This window comes from Pararge aegeria, chromosome Z, assembly GCF_905163445.1.
Source record: "Pararge aegeria chromosome Z, ilParAegt1.1, whole genome shotgun sequence".
Lineage (NCBI taxonomy): Eukaryota > Metazoa > Arthropoda > Insecta > Lepidoptera > Nymphalidae > Pararge > Pararge aegeria.
In genome coordinates, this window is record NC_053208.1 from 9,776,505 (window position 1) to 9,786,852 (window position 10,348).

The following is a 10,348-nucleotide window of genomic DNA, read 5'->3' on the forward strand; positions in this document are numbered from 1 at the left end:
AGAATTATGCGAGATCACTTCTTCGCCGAATGGCCGCCCCCTGTTTCGTGACCTTTTACTTTCAACATGAATGGCGCCTGACGTGAGGAAAAGGAGGCGTAGCTTCGAGGCCCGAAACCCCCCCGATTGGTCCAAGCCAAACGGAGAAGTTCCGACTGAGTTCGATCCCCGGCTTTTCAGAGTCACTTGCTTTAACGGTGAAGGAAGAAAATGCCTGAGAGTTCTCTATCATATTCTCAAGGGCGTGTGAAGACAACCAATCCGCACTTGGCCATATACTACGGTCTAAACCCGCCTGATTCTGAGAGGAGACACGTACCCTGGGATGGGCCGTTCATGGGTTGGTGATGATGATGTCGAATTGGTCGAGGAGCTGCTTTGTTTTATACCAAAACAGGCGACAGATCACTCATGCACTGTAAAAAAAGAGTATAAAGAACACATCAAAGTTATTTGTAGGAAAATAAATGAATACACTTTTATTAAACAACACAGAGAAAATTCACAAAAATAAAAAAACAATATGTTTGTTATAGAAGCGATGACGGTTATACATAGGAAATAATATGACTTTGATAACGGATAGAACAGTGCGGCTTTGTTGACTTAACGCAAAAAATACCCGTGTAAAAAACAAACTGGTTTACATTTCGACCTAGGCATTTTCGTAACGGTGAGTTCTTTGCGTCTGACATGTATCAAACACGTCCAGACACGATAGCGCCAGGTATGTGCTAGGTACTAGGCAGCATTTTGTTTAGATCCTGAACAATAGCCGCATTGTTTTTTTCAGCTCAGACTTCAGAGGGAACTCATTGTGTTATAGATTTCGCGTGGGAGTGGTTAAATAAACGGACATGAAATAGTACTTAGGCTCAAATTGTTTGAACATTGTACATGCTCAAGTATTTTAATACATTATCTGAATGCAATATTACATACACAAATAATTCTACAAAGGACATTGATTGACAAGCAAAGCAAAGCATTAATCTTCATACTACCTCCCTGGCGCAGCGATTGGTGCGATGTGGTTTAAGTGGAGGTCCCGTGTTTGATACCCAACAGGGGCATTTTAAAAATTAATATTTATTGAATTTTCTCTGATATGTTGTGGTGGGAAGCTTGGACCGTGGCTAGTTACCGCCCTATCTACAAAGACGTGCCGAAAAGCCGGGTCCATTCCGGTACGATGCCACATGAAAAGCGGGAAAGGTTTTATAGATCTATACCCATTAACAGGTTAGCCTGTTACCCATCTAAGACTGCATCATCACTTACTATCAGGTGAGATTGCAGTCAAGGCCGTTAGCCGTCTGTAGTGGAAGTGTGTAAGGTGCAGTAGTAACTGTTGTAGTGGAATAAAAAAAATCAAAAAAAAAAAAACTGAATAAAAAGTATTGAAAAACCTTGACCTATTTTATAAAAGCAACTGTCAAATTTCGTGGCGGCTTGAACATCTAGTTTATCATAGGGACATTTAATTAGCCAAGGTTACCTGCGTCTGATGTAAGTATTTGAAATTTGAATATTGTCACTAATATTTTTACAACTAATCTGTGATTGTGAGGTAGTGATTTTGTATATCATTTGGACGTGGGATCACTTCATGTAGGTACGTATTATATCACTGTTCGATTTCTCGTCTTTCGATCGCCTAATTCAGGCTTCCCAAACTGGGCGCCGTAGAAAGTACAGAGGTGCAAAAAATCAAGAAAAAACATTTTTTGAGTGTTTTGTGCAGGGGTTCACGGCCTGTCATACACTTTGGAAAATTATGTGGAGGTCATCAAGCTCAGCCATCCTATTGTTGGGATTTTATAATTAGTTTTATTTTTCTTCATTCTTTGTTGACATTTGTTTTTTATTACGGTTTTATTAATGTCATAATGGGAATGTTATATTTTTTACGCCTATCTGTCTGACTAGCTCTTTAAGAATGGGAACCAATGGTCTAATAAAAATGCCTTGTAAGCAGTCTTCTTTCTCAAGAGACTCAAAACAATTAAAAACTATTTAATAGTTTCAGTATATAGCATTGTAAATAGGTGACGATAACAATCACGCCCAATGATATAAAATACCATCGAGGCTTAGCATAGTTAAAATAAAATTTGCTAAGAAGAAAAACGTTTCCTTGGCATTTCAAAGAAAATTTAAAAATAGCTTGGCGCTTGGCTTCTATTGCACGTGATCTTTAACTTTTACTATTTGCGACCCCTTTCGAGGGCGAGAAAACTTTTCCCGGCCCCGTCGCGGCTGAGAAGCTCTCAGTTAAATGAATTATTTTTTTCTTTTCCGCAAACAATTCACACGATCCCTCTCACAACACCTTATACCCGGCAATTATAACAGGCTAAGTTCATGGTTACGAAATATATACAAATAAATGGCTACGTATTACACGTTTATTTAACATTTAGACAATTAATTTAATATTTAACCTTAGACTTTCATAAAAAAGAATTTTATATGCTCTGAATTGTATTATGGACTATTGCCCGCGACACGGTTTTCTTTTACTCGGAGTCTGTAAGTACTATAAAAGGCCTGATAGCTACCAATTTTGCGTAGATAAACACTAACCACTGTACCAACACGCGACGCGCTCATTTGCATGTAATTGTATAAATTTTACACTACGCGGGCCGATTGTCAGTGGTCCTTTTACGTGACAGAAACTGTGACGTAATCATGCACTCACCTGGTTGCTAACAAGGTTGAACGTCAGATACGATCAAATGAACCTACAATATAGTGAACGCAATATTTTTTATTAAATTTATCGACGATAGATATAATTTAAATCGAACATGCTATCTTTCTACATTAAAGAAACAAATAGTCCTTATCCGTTTTTTTTTCTTTATATAAGAATCCTCAGCCAATTTTAGTCCGCTAGGCAATGGCCTTCTCTCGCCATCTTCTTCTGTTGAGCATACATTTTTTCCCAGCTGCCAGCCATCGAACTTGTGATCGGCCGTAGATTCTGTGGTCAGTAGGCGATTGTCCCTCAGCTTCTAGGTCTCTCAGCTTCACGATGTCAGTGGTTTCAGTTCGCTTTTTGATCTGGAAACCCTAACTTATAATGACGTGCACGACCTTTTTTGCAAGGGTCCATATGGATCTTTACACCATAAGTTATTTTTTTATATTTTACTACAAGTTAGCCTTACTCTATATCTACGCGACATCGTACCAGAACTCTTAAGCGCTTAGTGGCACGTCTTTGTCGGGAAATTGTAAATTCCCAAATTGACTCTGCCGAGAATCGGGCCCGGGACCTCCAACTTAAAATCACAGCGCTCATCGCTGCGCCATGGGGGTTGCGTGTAATTATGATTCAGCCTCATTCCCAGCCTCTTAGCTCTCCACTTCTACTCCCAGGCGATAAGAGAGAGAGATTCAGCACGACTGACAATGAGAATGACAAACAACACAGAACCTTCACAAAAACTTAATTTCGACGCAACGTACGTAAATGTCAAAATATTCCCATAAAGAAAAGGTTTTATAGTCTACATTCCTAATGAAGTTAAGCGAAATAGAAAGTTTGTACGAATTTTCATCTATCCTTTTGCACTTAATTAAAACCATTTAACGAAATTACATTTATCCTTATGGATACCACCGCGCCACGGAGAGGCACGGTAATTATGTCGGACTCGTAGCGACTAAAACCTCACGGTGCTCCTACCAGTCGCCTGGTGGCTGGGCCACGGGAACGCTTTCGCACACATCCGCGACCTTTAACAAAAAACCTGTACCAACCTTTTGGAAAATAAACCGGAGAGAGTTAATATCGGGGTTGAAATATTTATCTTTTATTTTTAGTTTCCGATTATTTTGATAATAATCAGAAAGTAGGCATCTATTATTTTTTACTGAACGGAAATGGATTTACATTTCCCGTTAGTAAATGTAACGAATAACAAATAAAACTTTTTACGAAATTAATCCATAGTGATATGAAAATCCGGAACATGCCTTTAGCGGCGTGGAGGGTATTAACTGTAAATCTCTCTTCTATGAAAAAAGAGGTTAGTTACCATATGTGGGGATATGTGAATTTTGAGTAAGGCCGTCTAAACACACAATTCCACGACGAAAAATATCACACTGGAAAATACATGTTGGACTCCATCTATTTTCCAGTATGATATTTTCTGGCGTATATATAGAACATAAAGAATTATCATATAATATAAAGAGATCAGTAAATTAACTTGAAATCCGCAATTTCGTTGTATTTATTGATAATTTCGAAAAACTCTTATAACTAAACTAATTGGACAGTAATTATATATAGGTCATGCCCGCGTGGAACAGTGCCAAGAATGCTTGCTGCATTTTCACGCTGAACAGCCAAGCTGCTTCTTTACGCAAAAAATGAGCCTCGCAAGAATTCTTCTGCTTTTAGACTCCATGGCCCCAATTAAATAAACTTATAAGTTATAATATAAATTAACTAATTATAATATTTACTAGCGGACCCGCACAAATTCGTCCGCGAATAAGTCGGCTTAAAAAAATAGTCGTATGATGTCGCGGACTGTTTTATAGAACTTTAAAGAAACAACAATTTCGACAATTCCGATATACTTACTACATATGTACTTCCGTAGTTTGGCGTAACGTTTACCGTTAACGCATCGCACGCATCAGAATCTCTCAAAAAGTATATTTTTTTTTCAATTTTTGCAACATTTCTCACTAATGATAGTAGCCATTGGTCGTAGCGTGATGATATATAGACATAATTGTTACAACCAATCCAAAAAAAAAAATCGAAACAGCATTTTCTGAGATTAGCCCGTTCAACCGAACAAAATTTAAAAGCTTTATAATTTTTCAATTATGCCTATCCAAAAAACCACGTTGATCTCAAACTCCGAAGCGCGGATTTTGAAAGAAAAATCCGGAAAAAATAGCAATTCTATCCTGTAGAAGCTGTTTGCTTTTCCGGGACAAAAAGAAACCTATGAGCTATTCCAGACTATATTGGAGGTATCTCTGCCAAATTTTAGCAAAATCGGTTCATTCGTTGTGGCGTTAAAGCGTAACAAACATCCATCGATCTAACCATCCATCAATACATCTATTCTCACAAACTTCCGCATTTATAATATTAGTAGGACGGTACGCAGGCATTCGATCGTTGTCGCATAGCCTTGCGACTTACTGTTATCTGTGAAGAATTATGTCCTTGATCTCCGACAATATTCATAAAACAGATCTTGATTAAAATTGTCTGTCAAAAAAAGGAGGAATTATTAAAATCGGTGCAAATTTAACGTAGATATAAAGTAAGATTGATAAAAAATAACATCCCATTTCCCAGAAGAAACTTATTTTTATCGAGATAAAAATTATCCTACATGTTGACCCGGAATATCAGCTGTCATTATACCAAATTTTAGTTAGTTTAGTTTAGTTTACAGTTAGTTTCCACGTGATGCCCGGACAGCCAGACAGACAGACAGACAAAAATTAAATTAATCTGTTTTGGACTCAGTATCGATTATAAAGCATCTCCCGGTCAAAATTTTCAAAATATATTAAATGTACAGAAATCTTCCAGATACGGTTTTATTATAAGTATACTACTACACAGCATGGCGCCATACTACATGTGAATGTGAAAATTCGTAAAAATAATGGCAGTCGTATTTTTTTTTTTAATTACATACGCATAATATGTTTAGAGTGTATTCGGACATAATATTATGTTGGGTAAATTTCGTATATTTCATATCCAAGCGAATATTCACAGGATTATAATAATCCACACCGCAACGACCGGAGGCCTTTTAATTAAATAATGTATTATATCACACACACATGATAAATTTTACATTGCAAGCGAGAAGCTACAGATAATAAATAACCTATTAAATTATTTCGATTCAGTTTACATTTTAAAAAAACCCACCCGCTACGTAATATTCGCGGCGAGCGATTAAACGCCGACGGTCAGGGTATATTGTGCGGAATGACGGAAGAAAGTTTGTAACACTCACATCCCCCATGTTAGTGTATATCTGAAATTTTATTGAGTCGTAATTAAGTACAGTAAATTTCAAATATACTACACTGAAGTTAAGTTTGTAAACTTAATCAATGATCCTGATGTACTAGGAGCCAGAAAACATACCAATAACCAAACCAACCAGACCAGCCCGTAACGCAACTCTACTTGTGAACGACGACTAATTATTATTTAGAAGCTACGCGTGCATAAATACTATTACGAAAGTTTCTGTGTAAAAGAAGCATAAATCCAAAAACTTTGTTATTTAATATATTAGAATTGTAAATTAAAAGTGTGCTATGTATTATTTCCAGACCTAAAATAGATACCTACCTTAACAATTACCAAGTTTCATCAAAATCCATTCAACATGAAGACAAATTTAAAGCATATCTTTTTAACCGCTGACGCAAGAAGATGAACAATTATAAGCTCGATTTTTTTCTGTTTGTATCTCTGTGTTATGAATAGAACCGACCGATATTGATATCATTATTTTGCTGAAAAAGTCCTAAGTCGATTTTTCTACTGTTTTTTTAATACTTGTGCGTTTTTGTGTTAAGTTAATACTCAACCAGGTGATGTCATTTTATTTTAAATCGTGTAACTATTTATAGCTCGGCAATATTTTTTTAAATCTCGGCAACTTATTGCAATCACCCTTATATTATAAAAATAAAAGAGTTTTAACGATATTGTCCCAAGAGACTAAATCTCTTGGGACAAAATCGCCGGCGGACAAATAGTAATTAAGTTACTATCCTATTTCTATTAAGAATGCGAAAATATGTTGTGGATAAATACGTTTTCAATTTGTTATTAATTACTTCAAAATTACCGACAAGAAGTTGCATACAAACTTTTTTGAACGTTATTGAAAGAGCGGCGTTAAAAAGTGCAAAAGTACTAAACGATGTTAGGTATCAATTTTCGCGAATCACATAACACGTCAATAACGCAATGTTTACTCTTTAATAGCGCTTCGCAAGGTTGCAAAGGAGATCATACGCCATATATTCAGAGGCTCCAATATTCCGAGCTCCCATGCAGTGCTGCATCGTCAGGTAGTGCAGGCGTCCCGATCAATATCCACCCTGCCCCGTCCCACTTCCCTACTCCCTCTAACCCTACTCCTCGCCGCTCCCACACGCCGCACAGTCGCTGCCAAACCAAACAAATAAAACACCTCGATACTCAATAGCGCTTTGCGCGTTTCATTTTTATGCTACTCTAGTAGCAATCCGTGTAGTCCGCGCAGAAACACGGTTAAACGTAGTTTTCCAGTTTCTCGACGGACATATCAAGTAGTCCTCAACACTCCTTGAACATTCTATCTACTAAACTGAAAAGCTTTATCGAAATCGATCCAGTCTTTATAAAAATAAGCCTCAATAGTTACAGATGCCACACTAACAGTCAGAGAGACAGACATATTTTAAAACGTGTTAATGTATTACTCTTACATAATAGTTTAGCCTTCAAAAGAAGCTGTACACTATGCTGCAATAAAAAGTAGCCTTCAGTTTACTGCAGATACTTTTAATATCCTCTAGATAGACAAAGTGACAATCCATGCTACATAAATAATTAAAAAGCCTGTGTCAGCCAGCATCTAACATCAATAAAGCTTGATAATAATAAGATTTGAGTACAGACCAGATACCCAATGAATCTTTATTAATTTATTATATATTTTGATGAAATCTTAAATAACATTTGATCAGTACTTTTTAAAATCAGCTGTTTAAAGGGACGGAGGACTGACTTGCAGTGTGGTGACTATGAGAGAACCTCAACTGTGTAGGTAACTTTCTAGTATAATCTGAGAGGATCTGTTTAATGGATAGTAAAACAGACTTTCCGTCGTGTTGTCGTGATGGTTTAATGGACTTACGTGACGTGGGAGCCTGGTTATGTGGCCACGCTCTTTGATTAAGGATTTTTATCAAGTAAAAACAAATTGCATAAACTGTCATAAATACCTAAAATACTGCGCTGCCACAAATACTGGCGTAATCTTAGTACAGGGCAGACTTTTTTCTCCTGCTAATAGTAAATATAATATTGGTTCGATAAAGAGAAAGGTTACAGAGTGCTCGATACTGTGAAGTTTGATTGCCTTAAGAATTATTTGTTTCCGTCATGTAAATTACAAAGCGGTAGGGTTGTAGAACATAATCTCTGCATCTACTGATCCTATTTTAAAATTATTCATTTTGTTAGATTTTCCATTTATCGAGGAAAGCTACAGGCTATATAAAATCCCGCTACAACAAATAGGCGCGGAAAATTGTTTCAAAAAGTGGTAAATTATTCCTTTTGAGAGCTTCTAAAAATATCTTCTTTTAGTAGCGTGTGAGTTTATATGTTGAAGTTACACCAAAACAATGTGTGACGGAATCGTGGGATAACGTCACACATTGTTTTGTAAAAAAAAATCCGCGCCACTTTCTCTTAAGGTCTGTCTGTCTTTTAAGGTGGACTCACGGACGAAGTCGCGGAGGGGCACTTCTCTTCTATATCTTCTAATTCTTCTTATAGTTTTAACTATAAGATTTAACTTTAATTTTGGCTTCAGTCGTTGCCAATATGACATAAGGAGAAGCAGTTCCTTTATGAACCTTTTCCCGCCAACCCGTATAGAAGTAGCGTTATGAGGGGAATCTAATGATCGATGATGACGCAGAATAAGCATTAAACGAGAGTTGATAATCCTGAAACCTAAAAAGGAAATTTGTGAAGGAAATATTAGTATAGAACCACGTCATTATAAAACGTGCGTTTTCCCTTGTCCTCGACAGATGCCTTTTCTCCTCGACCGCGAGTGCATCTCATTACTGCGAGTCGGGAATTCGCTCTAATTAAAACGCACTTATTAAATTTCTTTGTCGTTTAACCAGCCGGTTACTTTATGACGTCTGTCTGTAAACCTAACATTTAAGTGGGTAGGTACCAACCTATTTAGATGCGACTGATGAAAAATGTTAACTAAATAATAGCGACCTGTTCACTCACTCGTAAAAATATCATTAGAGACTGTCTCTCATTGCAGACAATTTAATAACAAAACAGAATTTTCCTCCAACTGATCGTCCCCCATTTAATCCCATTATCTAATGCCTATGCCCTTGACAAAACCTTTCTATTAAATTTCAAGTTTGTACGCAAGTATAAGCGCAAAAAAGATAAATAAAAAAATTAAACCTATAAACTTCTGTTCTCAAATTTAAGGGAAGTTTATGAACTCTTAGGTATTTTATATTTTAAACCAGTATACTCTCTCTGCTCAAATCTATACAAATCTTGATGAAATTCTGCATAGGCATATATAGCTTGCATTGTAAAGATGGACATACAGGACCGAGACCCCGGAAATTTTAAAAAATAGCCTTTTTTTTTAAGGTTCACCGCTTTACCCATCTTGGTGAAATCTTTCTTATAGCTTGCATATTGGAGACGGGTAGAAGGCTTTTATCCCGGATTTTTTTTTCTCGCGGGGTTTTAATGGCCGAAAGGAGCAGTAGACGAAGTCTATTGGAAGGAGCGTTAACTTTTAATAATAACCAATGCCAATATAATCCCTATTGACCCAAACTTATGTGGAAAATTTGTTAACCCCGTTGACAATTTCATAACGTTTTAATCGAATTCTCTGGCAGCGCATCGCAGCCGAATGACGTAGATGACCATGTTGTACCCCCTTTATAGCAGATTCCTTTGTACGAAACATTAAAATTACTTTCAGTAACAAGTAAGTTTTATCCGATACATGATTTTACCACGAAGTTCAGCTCTACATTTTGTTAATAAAATCATTGAGGAGATTACCACGATTTTGACTGAATAACTATATAGTTAATAATTATTTTTCACTTTACAACAAGTAAGTCCTTGTCATTAAGTCGGCGAAAGAATGACCTAGATATTAAATAAAAATATTAAATAATTTTTAAGCTTGGTAAAAAAGTAATAAATCTTACATTAATCCTAATACTCCTGATACTTTATATTATATTTGGAGGGCAACTTTTCCGCAAATTCCATTTCTGCCGTGTGTGAATTGCACAGGATTATTTTTTATTACTCATTTGATACGAAGGTAACCACTAACTTGATTCAAAAATAAACCGCATCCAAACGATGTTCGTAGAAAAAGTCTTTACACGATTTATTTTACACACGCATTACGGCGGAGGCTTTGCGGCTTTTAAATATGCGACGTCACGCGTCACCACCGCTGCGTGATGGCCGCCTGCTGGCGGCCTGCATGTGTGCAAACATGTACATGTGCCTACCTACCTTGGCTTCCCGAGTTTC